General features: G+C 58.4%; 1 protein-coding gene across 6 annotated transcripts in view; it reads left to right on the top strand.

Annotated features, from left to right (window-relative positions):
- The first annotated feature begins 404 nt into the window (after positions 1-404).
- The window catches only part of CXXC5 (CXXC finger protein 5), a 34747-nt gene continuing 22115 nt past the window's right edge, over positions 405-13036 (top strand). For 2 of the 6 annotated variants that reach the window (XM_054568359.1, XM_054568360.1), the window contains exon 1: positions 2293-2366. The gene's annotated coding sequence lies outside the window, so the exon portion shown is untranslated. Of the gene's footprint in view, positions 473-1657; positions 2204-2292; positions 2367-7519; positions 7748-13036 lie in introns of those variants that run through there. The other 4 variants (XM_054568363.1, XM_054568361.1, XM_054568362.1 and 1 more) reach the window with 4 other exon arrangements.

The following is a 13036-nucleotide window of genomic DNA, read 5'->3' as shown; positions in this document are numbered from 1 at the left end:
GTCAGTGCCAGCAGGGTAACTGACACTTGGTGTGGGGTCTAGAATGTCTGTCTGTAAGCAGTTTAGGGGTGAAGAGTGAACTGTTCCCAGAGCAAGTACCTTGCTTTCGTTCACATGTTGCTTATGTTGACTTTGAGGAAGGGTGCTGGTGAGGAGAGGAAAGGCTAACCGCCTCCCCTAGGAGCCATTCCTTGAACATGGCTAAGGGAGGACACCTCCAAATTTTTGGAAGGAAGGGAGCAGGTATCCATGATATCTGGGAAGCAGCCAGTCCCTATTGCTGAGGTCAGGAGGGGGCAGAGAGGCAACAAACACATTCTAGGTGAGCTCTGCCCTTTACACCTCCCTCACTCCCCCATCCCCTGGTTAGGTCACAGTCCCAGGGCCAATTTTAGAAGACTTGCTGGATGGACAAGCGTCTGCTCCCTCAGAAACCCGAGCGTCAAGGCCCTCCGCTGTCTCCTCCTCCGAGGTAGGCAGGCTGCACAGAGAGGAAGGAACGAGGTGGGAGCTGGTTTCGCTTCTCCCACCAAGACGAGGCCAGCCTGTGGCTGGAGGCAGCCCAGCGGCCACAGTTAACTCCCTGCTATCTGGGCCCCAATTGATCTAGGGCTGCAACTGTTTAACTCGAGGCAGACTTCCCCAACTGCTGTCCTCCCTCTCCAGCCAGGGTCTGGGACCTGTGATTTCTTTGCCTCACAGTAGGAACCCTAACCCACCCACACGAATTCTACAGAATTGTAGGAGCTTTCCACTTTGGGATCATTTGCAGTTTGGGATTACAGGAGCCTGGGGCTTACTCTAATGAGTCCCTGAGATGGCAAAAAAGGACTTCTGCCATATCATTAGCCCAAGGTGGGCAGATGGAGGGGACACCGAGAACGAGGGTATGATGGCCAGCCTAAAATCTGTACCCACTGGGCTTTTGTTATCTCTTTCAACCAGTGTCTGTTGAACGCTGCTTTAAGTCAGGCACCATTTCAGGCTGGGAGTTCGTGGGCCAAGGTCCCAAGATACCACAATGTGAGTGCCATAGCCCCAGGACTCAGAGCTTGGACTGCCGGTGGCGTAGGACGCAAAAAGTCCTTTCTTAAGTCAGTCTCTTCATCTGTGAAATGGGGACAAGAATTTCCTCCTCTTTTCTCCTGGAGACCCAGAGCCCACCCAGTCCGGGAAAGCTCTCGGGGAGGGTGGGCTGTCTGAGCCCGCGTTCAGCTCCAAGAGCCCTCAGCAAGGAGCTAAGGGACCTACAAGCACCTGAGCTGAGGGGCGCGGCCAAACCCTCCCTAATGGTCCTTGTAGCTTCGCGGCCCGCTGAAGAGAAGGGGCAGAGGGACGGCGGATTTCCACGTATGGTGGGTGTCCAAGTGTATTCACCCCTCACAAAACGGGGGAGGTCCTCTTATTTTTTAGAAAGTTGTAGAAAAAGAGGTGAAGACGGGACGCGCTGGGGCGCTGAGCCCAGGCAGACGTCGTTCAGAGCGCGGGGAGCTCCAGGCGCAGTGGCTGCGGCTCCGGCCTCAGAGCCTGCGGCGTCAAAGTGGCCAGAGCTGCGCTGGGAGGAAGGCGGAGGGAGGAGGGAGGGGAGCCGGGTGGGGGGGGGGGGGAGGAGGGAGCGGCGAGTCCGGTCCGGGTTTTGCCGGCAGCCCCCGGGCAGCGTTCAGAGCTTCTGCCCGGGCGGGCGCGCGGCGGCGGCGGCTGAGGCGGCGGAGCCTGAGCGGGGATGTAGAGGCGGCGGCGGCACTGGCGGCAGCAGAGGCGGCGGCGGCAGCGAGAGCAGGCGCCCGAGCTTGGCGAGAAGAGCGGCCGAACCTTGCCCCCCGAAGCCGGGCCCCGTGTCCCAGCCCTGCCCAGCCCGCGCCCAGCCATGCGCGCCGCCTGCTGAGTCCGGGCGCCTCACCCTGCGCCCTCCGCCCGCCGCGCCGCGCTCCGCTCTGGGGTGATTAGTTGCTTTTTGTTGTTTTTTAATTTGGGCCGCGGGGAGGGGGAGGAGGGGCAGGTGCTGCAGGCTCCCCCCCCCTCCCCGCCTCGGGCCAGCCAAGGCAGCTTGACTCCGGCTGCGGACCCGGGCTCGGCGGTCGGCGGAGCTGGAGCGGAGCGCACGGCGGCGGCGGTGCCTAGAGCGGAGCGCAGCTCCCCGCCCCGCCCCTCCCCCTCGTCCTCGCGGCGGCGGCGGTGGCGGCTTGGACGACTCAGAGAGCCGGTAGGTGTCGGGCCACGGCCCTCCCCCGACCCCCCCGGAGGCCGGCCCCCTCCCCTTCCCCGCCTACCTCCCTCTCCTCCCCCGGGGCCCGGTGCGCGGCCGGGGCCGGAGTTCGCTGCAAGTCGGCGGAAAGTTTGGCGGCGCGGGCTCCCCCGAAGTTCAGGTGCGGAGAGCCAGGGACAGGGAAGGAAGGGTCCGTGTTTGGGAGGGGCGGGGGACGCCCGCAACCTGAATCCCGGAGCCCCGGAGGCTGAGAGCCCTAGCGCCTGTGATCGTTCGGTGGCTGCCGCTGTACCCAAGCCTCCCCAAGCCGCAGTCGGCGCGGTCGCAGATCACTGAGTTCAGACAAAAAGAGAGGTTTTAGGGTCGGGGACTGCGGGTTGGGCGCCGTGGATTGGGGCTGGGTCTCTCCCTGCGGGGTACTGTCCTCTCCCCAAGTACTCGAGCTGGAGGGCGTTGGGGTGGCGGGAGCCCGGGTCCCCACCTCACGGGGTGGAGCGGGCGCTCCGCCTGCGGGGGCGGCTGATTGGAGATCCCCCGCGCGCACTCCCCCCGTCAGACCCCACTCACAGCCCTGTGTTTTGGGGGCGACGGTAACAGCTCTGAGTGCCCTGGACCACGCGTGGCTGAGTCGACCCCTCCACTTGGAGCGGGCGGCGGCCACATTTTCTCCTCCGGCTCCTCTTCCCCCGTTGCCCGCAGGGTGCCTGGCGGGCTGATCAAGTTTGACCTTTTTTTTCCGTCAAAGTATCACGCCCACCCCCACACCGCGCCCCGCGGCCTCTCTCTCCCTTCCTCTTCAGCCTTGGGGGGTCTTTCAAGCTGTCTCCCGAGCCCCGCGTGGCCAAGCAGCTCGCAAAGCCGGGGAAGGAGGATGGGGGTGTTCCTCTCGCTGCGGAGCTGTGGGAGGCGGGTGTCCCAGGCGCCAGCCTCGCGTTTCTGGCCCCACATTTACCCATGAAGTTCGGCCCCGAACCCCCCTCCCCTTGTGTTCCCCAGAGCGAGGGGCTGAACCGCCGCGGGAAGAATGTGTTAATTTTCTTGCTGGGGGAAGTTGTCCTCTCCCGGAATGAGCTGCTTTCCGGCGGGGAGCGCGGGGTGCGCCTGGCTTTGTTTATTTGTAGGATCGACAGCAAGTGAGTGACCCCAGCTTTTAAATGGGGGGCCGCCTCCGGGACCTGTCAGAAGAGCTGAAGCGCCCAGTGAGGGAGCAAGATTGCATTTTGGTTTTTCCTCTTAGGAATCGGAAGGGGCGCGCGGAGTTGGGCTGGTGCCATGGTCTTCAAGGAGGCACCGGCAGATTTTGGGGGGGGGGGGTTCTGTAGACACTCATCCGGAAAGACCCATTCTCTCTTGTCTCCTGCGATGGGGGTCTGTAGGGTTGGCAGCCGCGCCCTACTTTGCCCCCTGGACCCTGGGTGGTCTGAGAGTCGCGTCTTCAGATTGGGGGGGCTGCAGGGGGGTCCGGAAAGCCAGCCTTTTGACCTCCGTCTTTCTCCGCGGCCGCGCCGCGGGTTCTGTTGGGTTTTGTGGCCGGCCCACCCCCACCCCAACCCCCCGCATTTGCGCAGGAAGCGCTGGGGAGGGGGGCGTGTGTGATGGTTCAGCCCTCGCCCCCGCCCGAGCTGCCCCAGGGCGGCCGGCAGAGTCCCTTTCAAGTTTTCCGCTGGGGCCGCCTGGCGGGGGCTGCGTGCGCGGTCGCTGCGGGCTTGTTTGGAGCGCTATTTGAACGCCCGGCGCCACCTCAGCTGCCCCGGCCCGCGGAGGCGGGGGGTGTCCTCGGTGCAATTGAGAGCATTCAAATGAGACGTTTTTAGGGGACGTATTTACCTCAGCAGGCCTTGATCCCCCTCTCGAAAGACCCCATACCCTGGGTTTCAGCCTCCGTGGGAAACCCAGAAACTGGGATCCGAACGAAACCTCCTCCTAAACCCCTTTTTGAGAGCGCTGCAGAGAGACTGAGGCCGGCGTTACCTACTACTGCGTAGTGTTGATTTAGCAGTTTCCCTGGATGAGAGCGAGAGCTGGGCGGCGGGGGTGGGGGGGCGGGTAGTGGCTCGCTCTGCAGCTGTCACCCCCCCCTCCCAGAACGGAAATTGTTCTCTCTCCTTGGGGAGGAGGGAGAGGGGGTGATTTTTGCCCTGGGAAGGGGTGGGAACTGCTGAAGGAGGTTGCTCTCTGGAGATCTTGGTGGAAGCCCCCCCAACCCCCCATCCTGGCAGAAGCTGAAGCTCTCTCAGGGAAGCCCCTAGCCAGCCTTGCACCTCCCTCCCCCATGCCACCTCCTTTTCCAAGGTTCCTCTGCAGAAGACAGACCCTTGGCTGGCTGGCTGGCTGGCTGTCCGTTGGCGCCTTATTTATGTGTGTGTATTTGGGCCCGGCTGTTTTCTCGGCTCAGCAGGTGACCCTGGCCGGGGCCTCCTATCTCTCCCCCGACAGAGCCTGTTGACTTACCCGTGGGCCAGCGGCCTCGTCTTTATCACGTGAGGCCTGGAATGTCCACCCGGCTGGGCTGGGCTGGGCTGGGCTGGGTTGGGTTGGGTGGGGGAAGGGAAGGGGAGGGGAGGATTCTGCATCCAGGGCCCAGGCCAGTGCAGGCCTGTGTTCTGTGGGCTCCCATTGTGACCCCCCCAACTCTTGCTGCCTTTTCCCAACTTTTTGCTAGCCTCCTACCCATTTGGCAAGTGTGAAACTGAGGCTCATAGGAGTGTGTGTATGGGATGGGCAGGGTTGCATCTGGATAAAGAGCCAAACCTTTAGGAATTAAATATCCCACCCCCTTTAGGACCCCACCTAGTTATTTTGGGAGGGTGGAACGGAGATGGAGTTCTCCTTGGGAGGGAGGAGTGTAGGCTGGGCTGAGGTCAGTTGACTCTCCAGGGTTCAGAATAGGGTAGAAGAATAGGGGAAATACTGAACAGCCAGACCCAGGCCTGCTTTCCTTAGAGCCCCTGTCTGGAGGCCTGATTATGAAGTCAGAACTTCCGAAGTGTGGTGCTCTGGAGCATGCCTTAATTGGTCAAGGATGGGGTGGGGTTCACTTGTTGTTATTGCTGATTTTTATAAGTAATTCACTTATTCATTCATTGACCCAATGTGTGTTTATTGAGCACCTACTATGTGTCTAAGCCCCACCCTTCTGGGGGTACAGAAATGAATCACTGACTCTGCCCCTGCTCCGGAGGCCAGCCCAGGGCAGAAGCTCCACCCTCTTTCCCCACCTCCTGAGGCCCTGATTGGAGGTTTTCTTTTTTTTTTCTTTTTTTCTTTTTTTTTTTTTGCTCAGGTTCTCCCTCTCTTATCCTCATCACCTGGTCTCATTCTAGTCCCTAGTCTCTTGTGTGTGTTACTTGATTAAGTGTATTAATAGTTAAACTCTCACTCATAGCTGGAACTCACCAGACCACAAAAAACCTCCCCAGTTACTCACGCACTACTGCCCAACAAGAATATCCCACTCAAGTTTTTTTTTTTTTGCTTTCTCTTGCTTCCCCCTTTATTCCCCCCAACTCTGAGCCCACCTCCCAAGCTGCAGGCAAAGAGAAAGAACTGGCCCCCGTTCCACCTGCCCCCTAAAGCCAAAACCAGTGTCAGCTGCTAGATGGGGCTGTGTGGATCTAGTCTGTTGGCCTGGGGTGTGGGAATCTAGGCGCCGTGTGTGCTTATGACTCAGGACATGTATATCTGTGAATCTGTGTGTTGAATGTCTGTCTGTCTTGGGGTGTGGGAGTCTGAACATGTGTATCTGTGGATCTAGGAATTACTTCTATGTGCATTGCATTTGTCCCTCTGAATTTGGGAATATGTATATTCTGAGTTATGTATGCTTGGAATTTTGTGGTGTATGTTTGCGATTTGTGTATTTCTGTGTGTTTATATATGCCTGTAAATCCAGGAGTGCCTGATGCTCCCAAAGTTGTGTTATCTGAATAGGGAAAGTGTTTGCGAACCTGGGCATATCTGAGCTGTGTGGGCATTGGTCTATGTCTGTCTTAGGTGGCTGGTGTCTCTGTTCCTTTCTCTTTCTGTAGCTCTGTTCAGCCTGTCTTTCTGAGTCTTCCCCTCTTTGACTGAGACCCGGAGCATGATTGTGTGTAGCGTCGAACCTCTTACCCTGTCCTTTCCCTTCCCTCCTCTCTCCTCCCCTCCCCTCCTCTCCCTTCCCTTCCCCTCCCTGGCAGTAACTGGGCAGCTTCCCCGTCTGCCTGCCTGCTGGGAGTTTTGGAAACCGTGGAGGGAGACAGGCTGGGGCCGGGGTGACAGTGCGTATCCACGTCGATGGCAGCCTGTGATTACAGGAATAAAAGGATTTTAAGGTCATGGGTGTATTTTTTTTTTTTTTGAGCCCCCTGCCTTTGGTGGAGCCAGTGGCAACAAAGGGCCAGAGCTTGGTGTCTGCTAGTTGGGAGTCTGTCCCCATGCAAGTGAACATGGATATGGGGGGCTTTCCTGGGAATATGAACACATGTATGTACATGCATGAGCAGAGCCTGTGAGAGCATGTGTTCCTATCTTCCTGTTCCCTGGGGGAGAATTCCCAGGAAAACTTCTTGCTTCTGAGTGTTAAATGCAGCTGGAACCCTGCAGTTCTCTACCCATCTTCCCCAATCCTCCCAGTAGGGTGTCACCTGGACCAGGCCACATCTCGGGGTGTCAGTGCCCCTGGCCCTGCTCCAGCCCCTGTAATTGCATTCTGCCGCCTAATCCCCCGCCAGCTCAATTAGATCGCAAATTCTTCTTCATTTCCTGCCTCTGATGCTGGCCTCCCTCTGGGCTTGAAGGGCCTAGAAGGGAGGGAGGGCATCCTGCCCTCCTTCCGCCAGCACTAGGGGCTCTTGGGGTGGTGGTGAGATTAGTTCCTGGCACAAGGGCCTTGGGGTGCAGGTTGGAACCTTGGCAGTCAGCAGGACAGGGGTCTGCTGGCCCTTTTTGGACTCAGTATCCCCATGCCTGGGGAGGGGACTTTTGTTATCTGGTACACAGGCTCTGGGTAGACAAGGCAAATCACTCTGGCCAGGCCCCTAGGCCGCCCTCACCCCCGGCCCCTGCAAGCTCTGCCCATCTGGTGCTCCCAGGGCAGTTGCTGGCCATCCCCTGGCACAGGGGTAGTGACCTTGTTTTTCACCTTTTCATGGTGTCCATTCTGGGGGCCAGTGGGACTGCTGAGCTCCCTGCTACTGAGACCTCCTAACCCCCTCCTTTGACCTCACCCAGACAAGTGCGTTTGAGCTCTGGCTCTGGAGTCAGACTTAGTTCCAATCCTGGTCATGTCGCTGTCTCGATGGATATATGACCTTTGTGTTCTATGATCCTCAGATTCCTTATATCTGGAATGGGATAATAGGAGTACCTGGTCCACAAGACCATTTTCAGATGGACACAAGGATGGTTATGCAGTACCCAGCACCAGTGGCTAACTTACAGTCAGCACTCAATTAAAGTTGGCTTTTATGGTGAAGAGGACTTCATATCCCCCAGTGAAAAGGAAGAAAAGAACACGTGGCTCACACTTAGTGTTTCGGTCTCCATTCTGCTAATCCTCAGGTGTGTGACCTTGGGCACATCACTCTGCCTTCTCTGAGTTTCTCTTCCCCAACTCTAAAATGGGACTGATAATAGGCCTGATTTCACAGAGGCTTGGGAGGGTTGTCTGTATGCAGGTGCTTGGCCCCAGCTGCCCCAGCAGGTTTTCAACATATTACTTGCTTTCTTCTACCTTTCCTCACATCAAGCCTGGGTGGGGTGGGGCTGCTGAAGACACAGGCTCAGGGATGAAGGGACTGACCAAGGTCATGAAGCTGGTAATGGGGCCTGGGTGGGGTGGGAGGGCTAAGAGATGACCTGCTGGTTTACTCGCTGGCTCATTCGCTGGCTCAGCTGAGCTTCGAGGCATGGCCTTCCCTCCCCGCTGGTCTCTGTGGAAAGTGGTGGCTTGGTTGATTTTTTCCGTAAAGGAGAAGCGGGAAGTCTTCCCCCTCCTCCCCCAGGAGGCACTGTGGCAGCGGCTGTGCTGACAGGTCTCCTGGCCTTCGTGCTGGGATGGCTGGCAGCTCTGGAAGGCCGGCTGCGCACAGATCAGCTAGAGGGAAGAGGGAACCGCAAAGGTCCCCTGCCATCACTAATCCCCATGGCCCCTCCCACCCTCAGCCTGTCCTCTCTATGGGTGGAAAGACTGAAAGGAGCCACAGCAGGACGAAAGCTGGGGAGACTGGATCTGCTGGAGGTGGTGGAGGGGGACGGGCGGTGGGGGGGCCCCAGTGGGGGGCGCCCCGTATCTCCCTCACTGCTCTCCTTATTTCTATGACCTCTGTCACTCATTGGCCTGGGCTCTTTAATATTTCATGGCCCTTGGAGTCAGCCCCCTGCCCCAGCTCACAGGCCCCCTTTGTCTGCCTGCCGCTGAATTGCTGAATTACTGACCCGAGGCTGCCTCTGCCTTCCCCCAGCTGGCCCTGACACTTTCCCTGTCCCTTCTGACCTGCCTCCCTGACACCTCTACTTGTCACACCCTCCATCTCTCATATTCATCTTCTCCCCTTCTCTCACATCTCTGACCATCTCTTTGCCCTTTTTCTCCATTTTCTTCTTTTGTTGGCCTCCTCCTTCCCAGCAGAACAGAAACCTCAGCAACTGGTCTGCTTGCCTGCCTCGCCCCTCCTGGGTCCACCCCTTCCTGCCCCCTCCCCCCAGCCATGCTGGCCGTGAGAGCTGGTTTTATTTATTTTTCTGTTTGTTTGGGAAGAGGGCAGTGGCAGTTTTGGGCCCTGGCTGCTGTGTTCTGCCTAGAGCAGCGGGCAGGCCGGCTGTGCTGGCCTCCCAGGAATGTGGCCGGGACGCCCCGCGCTATATTTACTCCCCTCCAGCTGCCGGCCCCAGCAGGGCAAAGCCAGGCCTGCCTGGTGGCCCCGGGGGGAGCCCAGTACCCACCCTCCCCTGTCTAGCAGACCCCACATGGCCCTTGGGCCCACTGTTCCCTCCCTTCTCTGTGACCTCCACTGACCTCCTAGGACTTTCCTGGCCTGCCAGCAGGAACACTCGTTCGTGTGGCCAGTACAGCCATAAAGTGGGGGCTCTAGGGCCTGATTCGTGTGGGCCAACACCTGGTGGCGCCCCCCCACCCCACCCAGGGGCCTAGCCTAGGCCTGTAATCTGGTGGCCGGAACTATGTAAAGCATCTTTCTGGGCCTCTCCCCACCGGGCCTGGTCCTTGTTCTTGCCACATCCCATGATCACTGGCAGGGGTGGGTGGGGTAGGGGGGCCTGACCTGGCATGAGCAGCTGTGTTCCCTGTACTGCTGCTCCGCTCCCACATAATTTGCCCTCTGTTGGAACTCCCAGGTCCCTCACGTGAACATATGTGTGCACACCTAAGTGTCCTCACATATATGTGCAATATGCATGGACACATGCTGGATTGTGCCTGCCTTGGAGGCAGGGCCATGCCTCCTGTCACTGATTCCTCATTCGTCAGATGCTTATGGGACTTTGAGCCTGCTCCTTGCCAGCCTTGCAGTGGGTTGTGGCAGGGATTCCTTGCCGTTCCCCCAGTGCCTGGCACCAGCTAAGCATTTGAAGAGCTCTAGTTGCTGCTCTCATCAGTTGCTGTCCCCCAACAATAATAAGTTGTAACGATGGTAATGACAATGGCTAACTGGCACTGTGTTTCTACCCTTCACTTTCCTTGATCTTCAGAGTAGCCCATTGAGTTGGGTACTCTTAACATCCCTATATACAGAGAGAAAACTGAGGCTGGAGAGTTTGTGACTTGCCCCAGGACATGCCACTGACAAGTGGAATTAGGACGTGGCAGAGCCTTTCCTTGCGTGTCTGTGAACACCATAAGCACAGCCATGGTTGGTCTGCATATGGTTTTTCCTACACCTTCCACACTGCCTGGCACACAGCAGGGACTCCCTAAATGCTTGCTGACTACAGGCTTTACTCTCTTTCCTTCTTGACATCCCCATATCCCTGTCAAGGATCCTCGCATGTAGTGGGAAGATGGGCTGATTGACCAGTTGGGTGAATGAAAGAATGAATTAATGATCAGATGATTACTTGTGTGAATGAGCGCTCTCAACAGACATTGGGATGGGAGGTGTGCTTGTGATCAGATCACTGTGTGGAGATCACTGGCCCTCTAGAGAATCATTGGGGCAGAGGTGGAGGATTGGGCTGAGAGATGTGGCCAGAGACCAGTAGGCCGCTGGGGCTGAGCTCTTGGGACAGGTCACATCTCCCTGGACCTCAGTCTTCCCATCTATCGAATGGGCCTGGGAGCCTTTGTCCTGGCTGGCTGCCTGCTGGCCTGAGCTGGGGCTGGCCTGGGAGCCTGAGAGGTGAGGGGACTGGTGGGAGGAGGAAGCAGTGGGTGGTGAAGACAGGAAGGTGAAGCGTGGAGCTTGGCTTGGAACCTGAGAAGCAGGGAGACCAGCCCTGACCTGACGCCCGTCCTCCCTCTGAGCTTCAGGGTGGGGGTGCAGGCGCACAAGCCTTTAGCTACCCACTCTTGCTCTGGTGAGGGCTGGGCTTCCTGGCATCTGCACAGCTGTGGCCGTGTGTGCCCTGAGGAGCTGGTCTGTTCTCCAGAACTAGACCAGCTATATCCGCAGGCCCTCAGCTCCCCACCCCGGCCTCACATCCACTTCCTGTTCACCCTGATGGGAGAGACTCGGCCTCTCAGCTCCCCCAAAGCTAGATGGAAAATTGGTTAGCTGGACCCCTTGAGTGTCAGATCTTGCTGGCCTAGAATTTTTAGTCGCAGGAGCCTAGAATCATAGAGTGCTTGGAGCAGAGGAATTCTTGACTCAGGATTCCTATCCTGTTGAGATTCTAGAGTCGCAAAACCATGGGTTTTACTGCTAGAGGGGAGCATGAATGGTCCTGTTTCAGTTTTGTTTGGTGCTAGGGGACATTGAGGATAGGAAGGGAGGGGCTTCCCTGTGGTGCCTTCAGGTGACAGGAGGATACACCTGAGGCAGAACCCCAGTTCTGTCACTGGCCTACTGCTCTTTAGAGATCCAGCCAGTGTGGAGAGTGGGTTGTGTGGCAGCAAGGGGATGTGGCTGGCCTGCAGGCACAGGAGGGGTCCTCTTGGTGGTGCCCACCCGCCCGCTGCCCACGCTTCCCGAGGCACCAGTGTGAGGAGGAAATGCAGGCTGTTGCTTCCAGCGACAGCCGGCAGGGCCGGGCGGCTTCCCAGCTCCCCCTATGATTCATGGCTGCCTGCAGCTCCCCCCTCCCCTGGGGGCCTCAGCAGCCCCATCTGTGCAATGGGAGAGGGCGCTCTACCCCACCGTCTACTGTCACAAAGACAATGCAGTTGGGATTCTTTTCAAGACCACCGTCAGGCTGTGGGAGAGTAGCCTCAATCAATTAGCCAGCTGGACAGTTGGACCTAAAGCACTCAGAAATCCTTCTTGGAGTCGCTCTAATGCCTCCACTAGCTTGGAAGGTCTAAACTGGTGCAGAAGGTGTTGGTGTAGGGTTAATGCATAGAGAAGGGTCCTGCAGTCAGAGTCTCTTTCCTTGAGGAAGTCAGAGCAGTGAATGGGAGGGCTAGCTCACCAGGCTGTCGCCTGACCTTAGTATACCTGTCTGTAAAATGGAGGGTGTTATTCCATGAGGTCATTCATTTATGTGCTGTGGGCACTAGGGATGTCAAGGCAAGTAGTGGGGCGGAGAGGGGTCTCCTTGACTGCAGACATGGGGTGGGAATGTGATTTGGCTGAAGGAGTGACTCGGGAAGAAGGAATGAGGTGGGGGAGATAAGGAGCTGGCCAGTTAGGCAATGTCTAGCGGAAAATCCCAGCTGATCTCAGGAAGTGTTTCCTCTGCTGGTCTCCTGGGAGGCAGGCAAGGCAAGCAGGAAGAAGCCTAGCTGGGGGCAAATAAGGCCCCCCAGCCAGTCCAAGTGGAGACATCCTAGGTCTGGCAGCTGGGTGGGTGTGCCCCTCACGCTGCAGGGCTGGAACATATCCCCTTGCCCCATGCTCTGAGGCTGGGCCTGTGGTGGGGGGTCGGAGCTGCCAGGAGGGGCTGGACCATAGTCCATATTTCAAAGCCTTGCCCAGGGGCTTCTTGGTAGCCCCCACCCTGTCCTGCCCTGTCCTGAGCTGCCATAGCGGGGGTGGCAGATGCTGTTTCATCGCTGAGGAGAGTGGGAGGCCTCCGGAAGGTCCTCCTGGGAGGTTCCGGGGGGCAGCGGGGGCGTCGGCAGCTGCCTCCCAGTGAGCTGGCTCAAGCGGCCTCCCAGGTCCCTTAGTCCCCCAGGCCTAAGGGTGGGTGGTGGTGCCTCGGAATTGAGACTGGTTCCTCCTGCCTTCGCTACCCCCGCTGCCCACCAAGCTTCTTGGCTCTGGCCCCCTCCCATCCCTGGCTGCGTCTGCAGAGCCCCCCGGGGAAGGCAGGGGAGGAGGCGCAGCGGGCTCAGAACAGCGGGTGCCCGCGCAGCCAAGTATTTGCGCGAGCTGTCAGAGACAGACAGGCATGTGGGGAATTTGGTGCGTGTGGGGCTGGGGGAAGCAGCCGGGTGGGCAGGCAGGCAGGAGGTGGGAAGCTGGGGAGCTGGGGCTGCCTCCCCCACTTGTAACCCTGCAGAGACCACCATTCTCCCAGCCCCGATCAGGAGGTATATGCAGCCCCTCCTTTTTGACTGTACCGGTACAGTGAGGGGAGGGGGACTGTGACTCTGGCTGGGGTCTGGTGACAGAGCTGACACTGGGGAAGGGAATACCCCGTTAAGGGCCTGATCTTGGGAGAGGCTGTCTGGTAGAGTATGGAGCCAGGCAGGAATCCGGGTTGTGCCCGACTGTGGCCTCCAGGAAATAGCAG

This window comes from Pteronotus mesoamericanus, unplaced genomic scaffold, assembly GCF_021234165.1.
Source record: "Pteronotus mesoamericanus isolate MK-2021 breed Mesoamerican mustached bat unplaced genomic scaffold, CSHL_Meso_final contig_2, whole genome shotgun sequence".
NCBI classification, from domain to species: domain Eukaryota; kingdom Metazoa; phylum Chordata; class Mammalia; order Chiroptera; family Mormoopidae; genus Pteronotus; species Pteronotus mesoamericanus.
This window is presented reverse-complemented; position numbering and strand designations above follow the sequence as displayed.